Source organism: Selaginella moellendorffii, unplaced genomic scaffold (assembly GCF_000143415.4).
Source record: "Selaginella moellendorffii unplaced genomic scaffold, v1.0 SELMOscaffold_33, whole genome shotgun sequence".
In the NCBI taxonomy this organism is placed as follows: Eukaryota; Viridiplantae; Streptophyta; class Lycopodiopsida; order Selaginellales; family Selaginellaceae; genus Selaginella; species Selaginella moellendorffii.
Genome location: NW_003314294.1, coordinates 676,188 through 693,005, shown reverse-complemented (window position 1 = coordinate 693,005; position 16,818 = coordinate 676,188).

Here is a 16,818-nt window from a genome sequence, read left to right as displayed (position 1 = left end):
GTATCCTGACCTTAGGTCAATCCTCGAGAAGTATTTTGCCTTTCCCAACCTATCGAACAGGTCCTCAATCCTTGGCAAAGGGTACTTGTTCTTCTTTGTATACTTGTTGAGCAACCGGTAGTCTATGCACATGCGCATAGATCCATCTTTCTTTTTCACAAATAACACCGGCACCCCATACGGCGACTTGCTCAACCTAACATACCCTTTGTCCACCAACTCCTCTAGTTGGCACTTGAGCTCCTTGAGTTCTTTTTCGTTCAGACGATAAGGGGGACGAACCACTGCCTTAGCACCCTCGACCAGCTCAATCTTATGTTCTATCGGTCGTGCTGGGGGTAGCCCCGCCGGTAACTCCTCCGGCATGGTATCCTGGAATTGGTCCAACACCCGCTGGATCACTAAAGGTACTTCTTCCATTCCTGTCTTTTTGTCACTCTTCACCGAGAGTAAGCACAAAAAGGCCGCCTTAGTTCCTTTAGTGAGTTGTCCTCTCGTGGACACCAGGTTTAAGCAGGAATCTTTGGCTTTGCTTTGCCTTACCTTTAGATCTTGGGCCTCCACCCTAGATCTTCTTCCTTGGGCATTCGCCAGTACCACAAGGTTTCTACCTTGTCCATGCAGGGCTACCACGAATCGATTGAACCAGTCCATTCCGAAGATCACGTCAAATCCCGCCATGTCCAACACGGTGAAATCCATGTCCACCTTCCAAGTCCCCACTTCGACTCTCGCTTGTCGAAGTACCTCATCGGTGCTTTGGCTACCTTGAACAAACTCTATAGTCCTTGGTTCGCCTAGCCGCTGCACTGTTAGTCCAGCTTGCCGGACTATGTCTGCAGCCACAAAATTATCCGAAGCACCCGTGTCAATAAGGATTTTAACAAAGCTACCTCCGAGCTTCCCTCGGAGGGCTAGTAAATGTCGCGAACGACTCTCTACCAAAGTTGCTCGTGTAATGAGTAACTTTGAGTTAGGGACTGGATCACATACCTCCATTTGGACTTCACCCGACTTGATGGCCATATTGGCTCTGGCCTTCTTCGGGTAGGGACATTCCCTCGAGAAGTGTCCCGCTTCACCGCAGTTGTAGCATACGTTGTTTCCCACGCTGCTATACGACTTGACCTTTTTATCCATGGGTTTGTCTCTTTTTGCTTGACTCCCCCACGTAGTCGCTCGCTGGCCCCTGGATTTGCCTTTCCGGAACCCTGAGGACTCATTCTTAGAGAAACTCCTCTTGAATTTCCCTCTGCTAAACGTTCCCCTTGGTTTGGCCCCTTTGCTAAATGTGGATCCCGACCCCGTCGTGTTCCCCTTTCGCAGGTTATCGTTGAAATGCACCTTGATGGCCGCATCCAACGCTTCCTTGTAGTTGGTCGGGTTCCACCGCATTACTTCGCCGCGAGCCCAGGTTTGCAAGCCTGATATGAAGGCATGGAACGCATCCATATCCCCCATATTCGTGACAAGTATCCTCTTTGCCATAAACCCATTCACATACTCCTGAATGGTTCCGGTCTGCTTCAGCCTACTCAGCTCGTCCCTTAGGTGCAGAGTAGCATTCGGAGGAACGTAAGTTGCGCGGATCCTCACCTTCATCATTTCCCAAGTGGCCACCGGTCCTTCGTTGGCCTCCGTTGTTCTCCACCAAGACTTGGCATTATCTGCCAAGTATGGTTTTGCACATGGGACCTTCTCCGAGCTCGGTAATCGCAACGCTCGGAAGTAGTCCTCCATATCGTAAAACCAATCCTCCACCACCTTATAGTCGTTCACTCCCTTGAAGACCGGTGGGGGCTTCGGTTTGATAGAAATCACCTGTAAATATACAATCCATCCCACCAAAGTCTATTCCATATGTTGTTTTGAAGCTTTCATATCTTCTATTTATATCTTGTAGCATTTCTATACTTACCATTGATATTTCATCTATTACTAAACATTTTCTTGTTGAAAACTTTCTTTTATATTTATCTAATATGTCATTTATTAATATTGTTTGACGTTGTTTTGATGCTTCTGGTCGAAATGCAAAAGCTGAATGTATTGTTGAACCATTTATATTACAAGCTGCTTTTCCTGTAGGTGCTGTTATTAATATTGTTTGTCCTGGTTCATTATTTATATCTTGGTTTGTTTTATAATATCGTTTGAGTGTTTCTATAAGTGTATTTAAAAGCATTGATTTTCCAGTTCCTGCTCCTCCTGTTAAAAATAAGCACAATTGTTTGTTAGGTTGTTTTATTTTTTTCAATATGAAGTCATCATGTATTATTCTTTGCTTTTTATTAAGAGTTCTTAATAATTTGTGATATTTACTAGTTTCCATAAGGTTTTGATCTTGTATTATAATTGTTGTATTTGTTAATATTTTATCTTTTATATTTAAATTTAAGTTTTTGTTAATTTTCATTTTGAATAAATCTTTCCCTATATCAAATTCATCTGTTTGGTTTGTCTTTTAATATTTTATTTGCTTCTTGTTCTGGATTCTCCCAATCAAATTCACTCTCATTTGTTATGTTTTTATATATGTATTGATGTTGTTTTTCATTTATTTGTTCCATATTTGCTTCATATGCATTCATATATGTGTAAGCCACAAATTTTTCCTTTCCAATTTGCCAGCTTACTTTGACTATCCGACCAACTCTGCCCTGGCTTGTGCTAAGTTCCCTCGCCAAGGTTCTCGCCTATGGTACCAGCTCCTACTTGGTCCTACTTGGTTTCAACTACTCACTGCATGAGCAACGGAGTGTTAGCCATCCATCTACGGATTCCCAAATCTCTCCCAATCCCCCTCCCAGGGTTAGACTGGACTTAAGGTTCGGTTACACTCCCCGCAGGCACAAGCAGCCAAGCACACCAAGCCTCCAGATTCCTAACACCCCAAGGTACCACAAGACTTGATCATGGGACCCTCTAAATCCCAAGCCTTGGGTGCAGCACTTGCTTCGGGACGTCGGGGCGAAACACCGTGGCCTAACGGCCCGGTATGGGTACCTCTACCCCCCCACTTCCATCCCGAAGGGAAGGCCCAAGCCCCTAGGAAGGCCGAGGACCAATGAGCCACAAGGTACTCAAGTGGGGCACCACTCCACCTGAGCCGGGAGCACCGCAGTCGGTTTCCCTTTCGGGAGTGGGAGTTGCTTTTGAGCACTTCCCTGGGTGGCCCCTCCGGCACCACTCAGGCCCATGCTCACTCCCACCCAAGGCCCCTTGGCCCCAGTCTCAACCTCAAGTCAGTTTGGAAGCACCACTGGAGAGTTCCTTCAAGACTGGTTCCTGGCCCCCCCTTCCCCTATTAAATTTTGGGAACCCCGGGGGGCCCCCCCCCCCCCCCCCCCCCCCTGGGAGATGCACGCTTTGGGCTTTCACCCCTTGACCCGTATTAGTATTTGGACTTAGTCTCTGGCTCGATCTCGGACCCGATTTCGGATCCGACTTTGGATTCGGTCTTGGACTCGATCTCGGACTCGATCTCGGACCCGATCTCGGACCCGACCTCGGACTCGACCTTGGACTCGGTCTCGGACCCAATTTCGGATCTCGGACTCCGTCTCGAACTCGGTCTCGAACTCGGACTCGAACTCGGTCCCCGAGTCGGTCTTGGACTCGATCCTGACTCTATCTCGAACTCGGTCCTAGAGTCGGTCTTGGACTCGATCCTCGACTTGGTCCCATCCGATGAACTCTTTGTCATTTCGGTCAAGCTTTTGGGGATCCTTTAGCCTACGACATCTCGGGGAGTCGGTTCCTTACAATATGTTATGTACATTTCTTTAAGATCTTCTTCTTTTCTAAATTTTTTATGTAAGATTAATCTTTCAAAAGCCCACTTTTCTGGATCTTTTTCTTTACTAAAGTTTATATATCTAATTATATTGTTTTTTTTTATGTTTTTGTGTTGTTACTTCTTTTTCAACTATATATTCAGTTGTTATCTCTGCTAATGTTAAATCTTCTAATTCTTCTGGTCTTTGCATGTATTTTTCAATTAGTCCAGGTACTACTATGTCTGTTTCATGTTCTTGCATTTTTGCAAGGTCTTTTTGTTTTTAAACGTTTTGTTCGCTTTCTTGTGGTTTAGTATCAATGAACTTTACAGTTCTAGACATATGATGAAATGGGATTGACAATATTAAAAAAAGTGCTTGTTGAATTGGCATTTCCCTACCACGTATGAAGCTATTTCCTAATAACCGAACTCTATTAAATGCATCTGTTCCTTCTTCTTGGCATTTTTTAAATACAGTTGATAATGTCTTTGTTATTTCTGTTTCAATACATGCAATGTATGATAAACAATATGATGCTGCTGCATATGGATCAAGAATAATTTATATATCTACATTTGATTGCCACAAATTTGATAATTTGTTATTAAAAGTATTTGTGTTTATGTCTTTTGGTTGTCGTTTATAAATTTTTTTTGTATTTGTTATTGTCGATCTTATTGTAACTTTATATTGCTCATATGTTATTCCAATTATTTTTAAATATTCATCAAACTCTAAATGTTTTAGATGTATAGTTTTATCTTCTAGTATTGTTTTTATTTTTTTTGTAAATTATTGTATATGAATCCTTTTCATGCTTTGTAATGTCTTTTATAGGCTCTAAGATTTCTATTTGTGGCATTGGAGGAATTGGGTAATTAAATCTACAATTTATATTTTTATATTTCTTATATGTTTTTCTATGTTTATGAGTTTGAACATCTTTTATATTATCTGGTAGTTTCTCTGAATCAGTACATATATTTTCATTAGCATATTCTTTTATTTGTTCTAATGTTTGTGGTGGATTTTCTAACCATATTAGTGCATGTTCATGTGGTGTACCACATTGTTGAAATTGTGTGACAAATACATAGTTTTTTACTTTCCTTCCAAATATGTGATAATTAGACATTAATAATTTTCTAAATGCTGATGTTTTATGTGCATAATATCGTATTGTGGTGATTGGATCAGCTCTTAGTATTTTATATATTTTCTCTTTTTCATTTAAATTTTCTATCTCTTCTTTTTGTAATATATCTGTATTTAAATGTTTTAAAGCACTTATTAATGGTTCCCAATGTCTTTCTGAACAACTAAGAGTTAAGAATAGTGTTGGTGTTCCTAATTGTCTTATCATGGCAAATGCATCTTTTTTTAGTGCTTCCAAATTATCTGGTGATGTTCTTAGATTTTTTAAATCTCTAAAACCTATATTTGACTTTAATATTTTATCCATATTTCCATTTACAAGCACATCTTTTGATGTGATTTTTCTTCCTTCATAAGTAAATTTTCTTAATCTAAAACCTGCATTTTGATTAACAAATTTGATTTCAGTTTTTACTGCTGCTGTAAATATATGTTCAATATGTCGTGCAAATTTTCTATCCTCATTCATTAATTCCCATTGGATTATTTCTTGATATGTAAATTTATTTTTTATGTCTAATGGTCTTGGTTTTCTACCAAATAGTTTTGGATATGCCATTTCTTCAGCATTTTCATATACAAATAATCCTAATGGGTGTTGTCCTTGACCAGGTGCTATAACTAAAACTTTATTTGTAAAATTATCTATTTGATTTGCATTTAAGAAGCTAATTACCATAGTATCTGTTGGTAATATCTCATTATCAGGGTTGTCTATAAGATTTACACTTCCATCATCTTCATTTAATTCTTGTTGTAATTCATTTTCTAATATTATTTGTGCATTATTATCTATATTGTCTAAATTTTGTGCTTGTTGAAACCAGTTTTCATCTATATTAATTTTATTTTTCTTATATAGTTCGGTTTCTTGTAATTGTTTTATACTATTATAAATATAATGTGGTCTGGCTATTCCTTATTTATAATAATATTTATCAGTTAATCTTTGTTTCAGCTGAATTGTTATTGTTTGTGTTTTTTCAAATGTTCTTGGTAGTTTATTAATTATTGGTTTAATATTAGTAGGGACATTTATTATTCCTCCTTTTATGCGCTGCTGATATTGAGGTTGATTTGGTTTTGTTATATTTGCAAATAAAATACGTAGAGCTATCATTTTCTCTTCAATATCATTTAGTTGGTCTGTATATTGATCAATTTGATTCATTCTAATTTTTTCTGGACTTTTATATTTTTCTTTATTTGTCATGCATTGATTGCATGCATATTCTTGTTTTTTATTATATTTAAACCAAAGTCTTTTACATATTTTACATGGATGTATCGGTATATCCTGTATAGCTTCATTATACATTTGTAGTGCTTTTATACTTTTTGGATTGTTCATGTCATATTCACTTTCTTGTTGTTCTATCTCTTTTATTGTTTTTTTTTCTTTGCTTCTAATATAATATACTCTTCTTTTAAGTTTTTCATCTGATATAGTACTCCCTGTTCTTTGTCGAAAAATATTTATTTTTTCATTTGTTTGTTTTTGTGAGTTCCAAGTTTCCATTAGTATTTTGTCTTCTTCTATTGTATATATATATTTTTTTGGTTTTGTAAAGTATGTTCTTCATGTTTTTCTTTGGATATATTAATAGTTTTTATTTGCTCATTTTTATTCTTTCTTGATAAATAATAGTATCTAGAAACAATTTGTTGCTCAGTTAAATCAATATTATGGTTGGATTTTAGTTCTTTTGCTTTTTTATTTGCAGATCCTTGAATTGATAACAATTTTGCATCTAGAAGTTCCGTCCATTCAAATTTTCTCTTTGTCATAAATGCCCTTTATACTTAAATGCCCTTATTGCCCTTGATGTCCTTACACCCACCGGATAGGTGGGTGCATCCAGATTAGTTTTTTCTATGATTATTTAGCTGATCAAGATTGTTTAAAGAGATTCAACAATCGAACCGAATGGACTATTTTTAGCTTACTTTCAGCAAGTATTAATTCTCTATCTTTCAATCAACAGCTTTGTGAAGGCTGATAATTGATAATCTAGACCAGTAGAAACAATCAAAGAGCTTTTACTTACTTCTCAATGTTATTCCGTTGAAAGCCATTTATGCCCTAAAGCTATATTAAGTCTTTATTTAAATGGGCCTAAAATGGGCTTAACATCGTGGCTTTTTTAGTTTTTGGAGCTGGTTTCTCAAGTTTCGATTTAGTACTTTGCCATTGGAAACGTAAAGTCTTTGTAGGTTCAAAAATTATACTAGAGGATACAAATGTAGGGACAGTGTCGTCCCAAAACCTGTGAGACAGCAGCTCTTCCAGTGCCTTAAACTTCTACTTCTGCCCAGAGAGAAGATTTTCATCATTACAAATCCGTAGTGATAGCATCTTCAGCCTCTACTGACAGTGACAGCCCTGGACGAGGTAGCCAAGTTCAGTTACCTACAGTGGTGTGCATCCCTCCTTTTCTTGGAAACCTGCCTCATGCTGCTGGAACCTTCCATGACACTAAAGCACAAATGACAATGTCAAGGTGGCGATAGAACTGATGATGTATAGATTACCTCTAAACCAAAGCCTCGTACACCTCCTTTGGAGTTGGGGAGACCTTGTCGATAAGTATATGAGCTTGGCACACCCTTTCCCTGGTCACAGGCTTCCCCAACAGGATGCTCTTGAGGTCAAAGTCACACATTCTTGCAAAAGCTGCATTCGACTTTGAGCTGAGACAGAAAGTGCAAGATCGTCAGATCCAGGAGATGAGCGACTGGCATAGTAAACATACTCGTACACATTCCATTAGGAATGATGCGAAGCACGCGCAGCTCTTGCGAAGCATGTACCTGTAAGCAAGGAAAGCAAGACGAAGAAGGTAAAAATACAAGCAGAAAACTGAGTAGCTATACCAGAGTAGCTGGCTGCTGTCATGGAGCTTTTGTTTCTCAGTCACTGAAGCCTTTGCTGCTGCTTTGAGTTTAGCATCTGTAATATACACAGAAGATAATGATAAACCAAAGCGCACCATACTTACAGTTGAAGGAGGAGCCATAGAAAATATTCGCGTCTGCTTCTAGCAACATGAGCCGAGCATGCACGACTGCGTCTTCAACTTTCTTGCGGTGTGTTAGGACGTCTGGAACAAGGCAAGGCACAAGCAAGTCCTCGATAAACGGTTCGGACTTGATGCTGCAGAGCAGCAGCTCCAGCTCTTGGTGGCTGAGTTTGCCGTAGCTTGGTGATGACTGTGGTTGAAAATTTTTGACTATATCATTCGAGAGGGCCTTGTAAACGGGTTGAGCTCGTTCACCAAACTTTTCACTTGAAAGATCCATCTACATGATCTGGTAAGAGACACAAAACAGAAACAAAAGGAGGAAGGAAACACTCACTGTTCTGAGCAAAGCGATCAGACAGCAAAGAATCGCTGACAAGAACCCATCCAGGGCCAAGAACCAAAGCGAACCTTTGATGTATGTTTGCCTTCCCATTTAACTTTCTTCTAAGCTGTTTTGTTTTTCTTTTGTAAGTTATCCAGTAAGAGCACGGTCATTTAGAAGCAAGAGCCTTAGTTTAGTGATCTGCAAGCTCTGTGACAAAGAGATGTCAAAGATACAAAGACTTTTAGTGACCATATCAATGTCGTACACGGCTTCAAGCATCTAGGTCAAACAAATCAACAACAAAGTTGAAATTTAGAATTGCTTATGGCTCAAGCTCTTTCACGTTCATTTTCTTGCACATTTACTACAAGATGGGGTTTAGCATCTAGTATAGAAAGCAATACACCACATTCTTCACCCAGCTTCTCTGAAGCCCTTAAGGAATTCCCTAGCCGGATGCACAATGATCATTTTCTTGGATTCCGGTGTTAGGCATACAATGTTAACATGGTAGATTACCTGAGAGGGGCTTTTAGAGGCAACTTGTGTTTCTCACATATTAATTCTCTAATTGATTGTGCAATGCAATCAACAGCAATCTTGTGGCTTGTTGCCATGGGATTTCTAGTTTGTGTGTTTTGAAATCTAAAAATTGTTAAGAGAAGCACTGCAAGATTTCACGAATAGATATTTATATTATAGAGAAAGAAATTGAAAAATAGACAAGAGACTATTGTATCTATTTCTGGTTGTTGGCAATTTCCATGGCTGAATTGTTTGGTGTCTCAAAATGGACAATAATATTTGCCTCATTTAATAGAAAGAATCCTATTGGTTTTGAAGATAGATAAACATCAATCTTTTCTGGGGACTCCATAACAAACTTGACCATAGACCCTTCATCCAAATTATAAATTTTATCCACCATTTTATCATGCACTATAACTCTATATTCCATCATGTCATTTGATATAATAGAACCAGTTATTGTAGCTGATTTACGAGGGATGGAACACCCTTTACACTTTGCACAAACAACAAAACCATCTTCTCTCTGCTCTAACATTGTGAAAGAGCAAAATGAGCAAAGACTTTCAGCTTGAGTGAAGCTCTGTTGGTTGTTAGGAATGAAATATCCACTAATCTGTATAATTGGAAGTTAGAGTTGAAGTAGATGTAAACAATTTACATTACCTTGTCTTTAGAAGTGAGACCACGGTGTGTTTTATAAACTTCATTGAGCCTCTGAATTTCATTTGAATCAACTAGTGGCAAAAATAAAGTACTTCCAAATCACCTAATACACTCATGCTTTTCATAATATTAAAAAATAAAAACTTTGGCATATATCCAGCATATAAATCTGCTACAATATGATGATATTGCTCTTCATGCTCCAGATGCATATAGAGCTGTGAAAATATCTTAGAAATAAAAACTTAAATAGGAAAAAACATTACCATAGTTACGTCCAAAGGATTATCAGAAGAAGCAATCTTTATTTTAGGAAAAACACCAGTGTTGATTACAACAACATGTATAGCTTGTGGATAAACTCTAGTAGCCATTAAAGATGATATAGAAGCTCCTCTAGTTGACTGTAATCTTAATTTAACATCAAAATCATCTATAATTTGAATGATAGAAGAATCTGTAATATAAAGAACTTTTTCTGAAGTTCTATGGTGGTAAACTGGGTTTTTCTGTCGTTCAACCCATCTGCAGTGAGAGAATTATAATCTTGTTAATTTTTTTAAAAAAAATTACAAACCTTGTAAGTGAGAAACATTTACCAACCATAAATTTATTATATAATCGTGCACACATGGATGAATTGCCATATACAGTTAAAGTTTGCAAGCCATGCATATCTGTACAATCCATTATATAAGTTAAGTATTTTGCACTTTGCAGAGTGTTCTTTGCAAGATGAACTTTATAAGTTCCATACCTAGGCAAAAAGCAAATCAAAACTACAGAAAAAAAAACGATTTTAAAACCATACGTAGATAAAAACTTCAGCTCAAGAATTTTGGTTGAATTTGCTTTTTCAAAGACAAGTGTAGGATGGTCAACTTTGTCCTCTTTGCTTGTGAAACTACAAAACCAAAGAGAAATAAATCAAGAAAAGAGAAAAACCAAACCTTCATAAGAATTTGATTCTGTAGACAAATCCTCAGCGGGTGACTAGTGAACAATATCCATAGCACAATCCAAATCTGACATATCTATGTGATTGATTAAACAGAATTACCTCTAGTTAATTTATACTAGTAAAAAGATCCAAAAATAAACTAGACTTCACTTTGAAGGATTGAAAACAAAATAAGATAAAACTTTGAGCTAAAAATTTAAATCCGTCAACTTGCCAAACTTAGGGTTACGGTAGACAATAAACCAATTCAAACCTTCCGAACCTTTTCAACCTTTTCATGCATTGACTCTTCTCATTTGTAAACATCCTTGCCAGATACTTCCCATCATCGACCAAGCTGAAGCTAGAAGCAGCCTGACTTTACTCCTCAGCTGTTACAATCTCTCCATCGGTCACTTTAGAAAAGAGGAATGAATAGGAATAGAAAGATTGTCCTCCATTGATCTTTGTTTTCAACCCACTGCCCACTCACATAATAGGGAGCCATACAGAGGAAGATCTAAGCTCCATCCATAGATGCGTTCCAGGTTGATGGATTGATTCTGGGCAATCAATCAGTGGGTTTCTGATCCTGGATCGTGGCTCTCAGCTCAAACCTCCAGGGAGAGCCAATTCTCAATCGATTCACTAGTCCAAATATGAGGCAAGAGCAATCCATTGGAGCCAGTGGACAATGCAGCGGCCAGGAACAACGATAGCATCATGATTGATCTCGAGGGGGCACTACTCAAATCCCTGAGCTGGTTTCAATGCTTCATGCTTGTCACAATTGAGGCTGGGAGGCCTTTATGAGCGCTCCTCCTATTTTTCATTCTTCCCTTCATGTGGATCTCTGGCTGCTTCGTCCATCCAGTCTTGGCTCCAGATTCTCTGCTTTATGGCAGATCCTAGATTGAGGACCTTGGCAGTGGAACTTTGAGAGCTCCCTTGCAATTGCCATTATGGACATAGAGCCCAACCAATGCACTATACATTACACAATTTCTTTGGCTCATGCTCCAAAAACCACGTATGCTCATGATGATACAAAGTGGTTAGAAAAGTTTATAAATTATAAATATGAAATTAATCTAAATGAACAACCACCATTGGATGATAGAATATCCAAGAATATCCAAGCATATTCTAAGTATATTCATTACCATCCCAGTCCTCCTACAGGTTTGCTTAACCAAACCAAAAATAGCAAACTTTAAAATATTGAAATATATAAATATCTGAGTTAAAAGTTTCTATAAGATTGAGTTGTAAGTTCACAAGAACCTATCTTTTGTAAAGTTATATTATTTTATTATAACTACTATTACAGTTGTCATATTTTGATTTGACTATTTAATGTTTTGACTACTTTTACAATTATACATACTATTCCTTCATTCAAAAGATTTTTTTTTATGAATAAGAGTTGTAATGCAAAGGAATGTGAGAATATTAATTTCATTTCACTACCATAATTTCTATATTACACTTTTGGTCCTTATTATTCATTTGGGAATGTGGATGTCGCGAATATGACTTCGGGTATCGAGAGTTACTTGTCGGCCAGTCCTTACGGACACATTTTTCTTACTGCCACGACGGCAGGAGGTCGGTATTGCTAGACTTGTTATTAGTCTTTGCCTAAGCTAGTTGAGAAATTGGTCTTCACATGTGCACTTGACTAGATGAGCATAAGGAAGGAATTCCTAAGTGTCTATTTAGTCAAGCATACTTGACCTGGTTAGAGAAACTCATTTGTTGACTTGCACTTGCTAGTGTTGGGAACCCCCGCGATATTGAGCATGGTCCCTCAATGTTCGCTATATGATAGCTTACTGTGTTTGCCAAACACCCTTGCTATCATGCCCTTTGTGTTAGTCTCATTTCGGTCCCAAATGCTATTTATGGAAAGTGTCTAGATCTATTCATTTGGCATATTTACGGAATGTAGAGATTGGCTTGAACACAATGGTGTTCATCCCGTGTCTAAATTCGCATTTTAGCGCCATTTTATATTTAGTAAGTTTTGAGCTTGTCCTAGAGACTAACTCCTGATACTAAAGGAGACTTGGGGTGAAAGCCCAAAGCATGTGTTCCTCAAGGGAAGGAGGGGGGGGGGGGGGATGTGGGGGGTTCCAAATGTATAGTAGGGATAGTGGGTAGGTCCGGCATGGCTAACCAACCTGAGGCATAGTCTAGCTCCTGCTTGTGTGCTTGTCCTTGTTCTGCATCCAGCTTGGGTTTAAACCCAAGTTCCATTCCATGCTAGCTGGGGGAATACCCATATCCTTACGTTAGGCCACTGGTATGCTGAAATAGTGCCAAACTCCGTTTGGCTCCATTTTGCGTGCTGGTCTTGGCATTGGGATGCTGATTGCTCTAGGACTGTTCTAAGTCGCTCCGGGCTCTTGTCCCTTCGCTCCTTGGGCTGTATGCTTGGGAGTTGCTCCGTGGTTCGGTTCCATCACTCCTTGGCTCCATGTTTGGGGGTTTGGCACCGTTCCTTCGTTCAGTGGCCTAAGGTTCTGAACCTTGGGTTCCACACCACGTTCATTTGGACATATGGCATCTGTCACATGGCACATGAAGGGTTTAGGTTCCTCTTCGTGGTGTTATCCTATGGTAAATCACCATAGGATAAAGGGTCAAAACCACGTGCATTACATTTGGTATTAGAGGATGAGTCTCAGCGAGTACTATCTAATGAGATTGGGCAATTAGTTTCATTGTATACGCAAAGATGAAAACAATGATCTGAGTGGGTACACATTTGGGTGCAAAGGCTTTGCATTCGTTCCTTGGGTATGAAATTTGGTTACCTTTTTGTTCCATATTATGTGAGCTTGCTTTTGGGCCCATAGAGTGGACTGAGTTGTTCCGGTTGCACAAGTTTACGCTTGGGCTCATGAGTGAGGCACATTAGCAACTCGAGGATACACTTTGAGTTGGCAAGATTAATATTAGCCTACCGGTGGTTCCATGAGTTGTTCCATGTACCGTGGGTGAAAGCAAACCTCCCTAGGTTTGTTATGAGTGGCAAATAGGCTGGTCCGTAGCTGTTTAGCACAGCACTAGTGGATCCTTCTTAGGCATGATTACAAATGGATCAATCAAGATTGTAGGGATTAGTCTATTGATTTAAGTAGTTATTGCCATGCTCTCTCATAAACTTTTCTTGGATTGGACTAAAGGTAGTGCGAAAGCAAGCTTGAAGTTTGGTCAAAGATGAGACCGAAAAGAGAGTTGTCAGGGACAAAGGATCAAACATGTAAATCATTTTCTCTTTTTGGAGAGATGATTTGTAATGAGGTGTGACTTATTGCTCATGTATGCAATCAAAAGTTCCTACCTTGATGCATGTTGGTTATGGTGGTCTTGCAAATGGTGAGTTATGGAATGGATAGCGGTGAAGCGCTAAACCATTTTGTCTAGGCTTGCCATTGGAAGACTTGGGTTACAATGCTCAATTCTTTTCTAGAGAACCTTGCTATTACTCTTTGAGTAGCTTGGTGTTGAATTAGTTTTGAGTTTGGTCGGAAAAAGAGTGGCATGAGCTTGTCTGTGTCATGAATAAAAGTTAATGGTATTAAGTGTTGTAAATCTCTACCCATGGAATATAGTATTTATGTAGCATTTTGTTGAATCGAGTTGACACTTGATATTCACGTAAATCTTTGAATTAATGGAATGAGTGTTGCTTGTGGTGTTGCTCAATTGATGATCAATTCATTGTGATTATATATCATATCCATGTGATAATGAGTAATGTGTTTACGGAGTTACTTGGGTAAATGATGATTAACCCAAAATGATTGATAGTGAAGTTAGTCTACTTGCACAAAGTAGCATTGTAGTAGCTTTGACTAGATTCTTGATGGTGATCCATTGTGCTAAGCTTAAGTTGGTTCCTTATTCCTTGAGGGTTTGCCCATTAGGTGTTGGAAAGGGTTGTAGCATTCATTTGCTATAGCTTATCAGTTGATCCGTTAGCACTTGGAGCAAATTGTTAGATGGAGAAAATGTGTAGTTGGGGCATTAACATCACTAGCACTTGTGTTAGTGGAAGTGACATTGTTGTTTGAGTGATGAGGAATTTTCCTGAAAGCTTGATTTTCCATGTCATTTTTTTTGTTAATGTTTTGGCTTCACATTAGATCTTGAAAGTAATTGAAGAAGAGTGTTAGTGCAATGTGGATATTTGAAGATATGGTCTTTGTGATCAAGCCTTGGATGTTCATTTTGCATTTTTACGGATGTCGGAAAAATGGGCAAATATGTTCGATGCTTAAGCATACTATTGGGTCATAAGAATTTATGTTGAGGTGAACTTATGTGAAGTTGCTAGTAAGAGGAAGTTGGTTGAGTCTTGAAAGTTTGCATTTCTGGACTAAGGGTTATTCTTTTTCTAGGATGGAAAATTTTCCGCAAATTTTCTTAAGTTTTTCCAATGGCTGATCTGTTGATCATTTTGCTCGAAAACCATTTTATTTTCGTAAGCTAGTACAAACTAGTGATGGGGTTAGAGTTGACATAGGTTAGATTAGACCTTAGTAGATAGTTTGTATGATGCAGCCTGAAAGAGATGCTAACTTTTGAGGCTAAAGCAATTGAGTTAGATAGAGTCTGGAGTTGGTGTAGAAAAGTGGCCATTGCACTTTTCTAGAAAGGTGACTCTTGTACCTTTCTTCTATAGTGTTTTGTTTGGTGGTAGGTTGCACCTTGCATTTCGTTAAACTCTATGGGAGTAGTGAGCTCTCATTAATCTTGACTTAGTCTTGGTGGCCCTGCACCTTGGTTGATGATAGTGATGTCCAACTTAGTTATTTGCAATTGAAATGTTGTTACCCGTACTATAGCTTTGTCTAAGAGGAGGTTGTGTACCGATATGAGTCCATCTTGCGGTCTTCACTTTAGTTTCGGCTGAGTGTTGATCATGAATAGTTAGCCTCTTCAAGGCATGCTCAAAGTTGTTGGCTAAATGCATTAGTGAGCTTATCGCGGTTGAGTTGGATTGAGTAGTCATTTAGTTTGTGCTTGTCTATGAACTTTTATCTCATACCTGGGATATCACATTCATGTTGGACAAGTATATAATTTGATGATAAGAGTTGGTGTTTGGGTCTTGTGAAGGCAAGTTGAAAAGTGATTGTTGGTTGCTTTGCAACTAGTAATTGCTTGTAGACTTTGTCGAGGATTATTTGACACTTGCTTCGCTCGATGATGATTTACAGTGATGGGCTTGCTTTATCGGATAGTGTTGCGGAGGATTGTGTCGTTAGACTTACATGGGTTTTCTATGTTGGCATATCAATTCTACCTTTATTGATATCATTTGGTTGCGTTTAGTTCATGGTGTTAGATTTCATTAAATCTTGGATATGGTGAATCACTCCTTGATGATGTGTTATCTGTAACTTAGTATTGTTGAAGAATTAGTCTCAGATACTAAGTATAGTATCTCCAATTTTGGTTAACTTAGTTGCTAAAGAGCTTTGAGTGGTGATTCACTCTTGCTTTCTTTTAGCTTTGTTTTGGTCCTGATGGCATTGAAGTGATGTCTTGTCGTTGACATTATTGATGTTGAGATTCAAGTGAAATGAAATGTTTTTCCTTAGGATTGACATTGAATTTCCATTAGTCTTGATGAAGATAGTGTTGATGATTTAGCTATGGCTTTGTGTTATTGGCATTCATGCATTTGCTAGTTAGCAACTGTGTTGACATTCAAACAAACTGAGTGCCAAGTTTGAGTTAGTGGTGTTCTAAACAAAATTATTTAGTAGAGGGTTGAGCTTTGGCTTTTCCTTGAAAAGTGATTCATTCATGGACTATATTATCCTTATAAATGAAAGAGTTAGTGATTGATATTGAAGTGATAGAATCTTTATTGAATTTGAATTAAGGATATATCAATTATTGATGATTTCTCTTGGGCTTGTTATGAAGTGAGTTATGTCTTGCTATAGATGGATTCATGGAGGATCAGTTTAGTGATCACCTGTTGAGCATAATTTCATTATGCTTAGCTTTTGAATTGATGCAAACATGCTCTTCATTAGCTTTGACATTATAAAATTTAACTTATGGATGTGTTGAGGAGGATATTGTAGGTTTTACCATGATTTTCTTCTTTAGCATTGAAGTTAGTTCATGCGAGACTTGTGATCATTACTAGGCATGACTTGGCTATAGGCTTCTTTGAGCTTTTGGTTCCTTGAGTTTCATGCTCATTGTTCCATTTGTTAGAATGTAAATGACTAAATTTTCCATTCTACTTTAGTCACTTAATCACACCTCCGACCACTTGAAGGAGTTTCACTCACAACCTCCGTAAGTCCTATTTTGGACTTAGGGACTTGCTAGCCCCAAGAATGGCATCCATGCCACTCAACCATTGCA